Below are 2,525 nucleotides of genomic sequence, written 5' to 3'. Positions count from 1 at the left end.
TGGGAGGTGGGGGTTGCAGTGAGCTGAGATCATGCCACTGCACTCCAGTCTGGGCAACAGAGCAAGACTCCATCTCAAAAAAAAAAAAAAAAGGCTGGGCGCGGTGGCTCACGCCTGTAATTTCAGCACTTTGGGAGGCCTAGGCAGGTGGATCACGAGGTCAAGAGATCTCGAGACCATCCTGGCCAACATGGTGAAACCCCGTCTCTACTGAAAATGCAAAAAATTAGCTGGGTGTGGTGGCAGGTGCCTGTAGTCCCACCTACTCAGGAGGCTGAGGCAAGAGAATCACTTGAACCCGGGAGGCAGAGGTTGCAGTGAGCCGAGATTGTGCCACTTCACTCCAGCCTGGCAGCAGAGCAAGACTCTGTCTCAAAAAAAAAAAAGAAAAGAAATCCTGGCTTTCTTTAAGCCACAGACTTCCTAGGCTGTGGTCCGAGCTCCTTGTCTGCCTGGTCCCTGTCACCTTGCAGTGCCACCACCCCCAGGGGCTCTGCTTGCTTCCAGTGGCTTCTGTAGCTTTGGCAACTGGCAGATCTTTATGGCAGTAGAGGTGCCAGCATGGAGGATGGGGCTCGGGTTTATTACCCAACCCTCGAACGAACCAGCCTGTGGGGGCCTGGAGTAGAGCTGGTTTTGGGGAACCACAGGTGCGGGGGGTTCATCTTCTCCTTTCTCCTTCTCCTTTCCTGACTCCTCCAACAGCTTCCATGTTGGCCGTGGGTCAGGTGAATGGATGGAGCTCCGAGCGGGGCTCGGCCCGCTGGCCCGAGCGAGGCACACACACCTACAGCGTGGATCAAGCTCGCTCTCTCCAGCATCGCCCTGACCATTCCATGTGCTTTGTCCTAGCATGTTAATTCTTGACTTTCTCCACTTCATTTTACTAAAAAGTTAAATGCTTTAGGAATTTGTGGTGTGTGGCCACTGACCACCCCCCACCTCCTGCCGCTCCTCCAAGTTTGAGCTGAGATGGTTCTGTGAGTCCTTGGCAGGGGTCAGAGGGCACACCTCCTTGAACCTAGAAAGTCCCTACACTCTCAGAGGACGCCTCTCCTGTGGATTCAGCGCTGGGGCAGTGAAGGTGTCGGGAGCCAGCAGAGCATGGTGCGTGCTGCCAGCTGCCGGCCGGCCGGGATAGAGGAGATGCCACTGGCCCTCCGTGCCCCCAGCCCCTCCCTCTTAATCGAGGCTGCCCTTGCTCTCTGCAGAGGCCACTCTGCAGGATCCTCATGTCGCGCGTGACGTGTGGTGGCACAGCCGTGTCAAAGTCACAGTGTCTTTTCTGTCGTTCTAGTTCCAGGGTCACCCCCGAGAGGACAACAGGCATCTGGAAGTGCTCTCTCGCCACTCTGGGTGCTTACTGTCTCTGGCTTGTTTCCATCACTGGAAATCACTTAGAGAATTGTAGTGTTTTTGGTCCTTGATTAAAGCCTAGAAGACATTTGTGATGTTACAAAATGGAAGTTTTCTTTTGTTTCTGTTTTTTAAGATCTAAGAAGTTGTGAATGTTGTTAATCATTTAGCCGTTGCAATAAATGTAGAGGAAATGCAGTGTGCCAGGGTCTCCATGGCTGTGTTTTTAAAATCAGATCAGTCACCAGCGCACGCAGATGGGAGTGCAGTGTAGAACCAGATGACGGCTGCCTCCCAGTACGTGCCCTCCGCCGGCATGGTGCTCCTCCCTCAGGCCCCTCCTGACTGGCTCGCCCCACCTGAGGGACCTTGTGTCACTGTCACCAGGAAAGCCTGGAAGATGCCAGAGAGCAGGAAGTGACCAAGCACCGGAGGGAGGGTGATTGGTACCGCCAAATACAGAAGCTGCCTTTGAGGGGTATCAGGGAAGTGGGAGCCATACCCTTGCTGCCTACGACTCACCTGTGGCCACAGGGCTTTGCCCCATCATCCCAGGGCTGGATGGGACAGCAGTTCCAGCTACCAGAGTAAAACCATGGCCTGCCTGGGCCTCCCTCTGACTGAGGAGCTGCCTCTCTGTCATCTTCATACTCCCTGCTGTCCCTGGGTGCTACCAGCCTGCCCATGGTTCCTCTGCCAACAGCCCCTTGGCCCTCCAGGTGAGGAGGGGCATGCAGAGGGCACAGCAGGGACCAAGCCAGCACCCAGGGGATCTGCAGGGGCCTCCGCCTGACCAAGGTGAGGAGGGGAGGAGCCAGACTGCACAGAGGGGGAAGGCGCTGTGCCCAGGGCAGGTGATGCTCATGTAGGAAGGTCCCTGTGGGCAGCTTAGTGGGAGCCTTGAGACAAAGCCCTTAGGAAGCTGAGGCAAGACCTCCAACCTCACTTCTGCTGTGCCCCAGGGGAAGCTGTTTCCAGCCAACACCCTCACCCTGCCTTCATCTTAGCGATGTCTAACCACTGGCTTCAGTGGCACTCCCCGAGAAAGGCCAGAGCCTGCAGGGAAAATGTGGGGCTCACCTGCAGGGGGTGAGCAACTGCCAGGAATTTCTCTTCCATAGCGGAACCTCTCTTCCCCTAGCTCCTCTTAATACTGCCCTGAGGCTGGT

General features: G+C 56.0%; 1 protein-coding gene across 1 annotated transcript in view; it reads left to right on the top strand.

Annotated features, from left to right (window-relative positions):
• Nucleotides 1-1,554, top strand: part of SUGP2 (SURP and G patch domain containing 2) — a 39,738-nt gene extending 38,184 nt beyond the window's left edge. The window contains exon 9 of the mRNA XM_011990662.1: nt 7-1,554. The gene's annotated coding sequence lies outside the window, so the exon portion shown is untranslated. The remainder of the gene's footprint in view (nt 1-6) is intronic.
• The last annotated feature ends 971 nt before the right edge of the window (nt 1,555-2,525 follow it).

Source organism: Mandrillus leucophaeus, unplaced genomic scaffold (assembly GCF_000951045.1).
Source record: "Mandrillus leucophaeus isolate KB7577 unplaced genomic scaffold, Mleu.le_1.0 Scaffold11, whole genome shotgun sequence".
Lineage (NCBI taxonomy): Eukaryota > Metazoa > Chordata > Mammalia > Primates > Cercopithecidae > Mandrillus > Mandrillus leucophaeus.
Note: the sequence above shows the minus strand (reverse complement) of the source record. Positions and strands in the feature narration are given on the sequence as shown.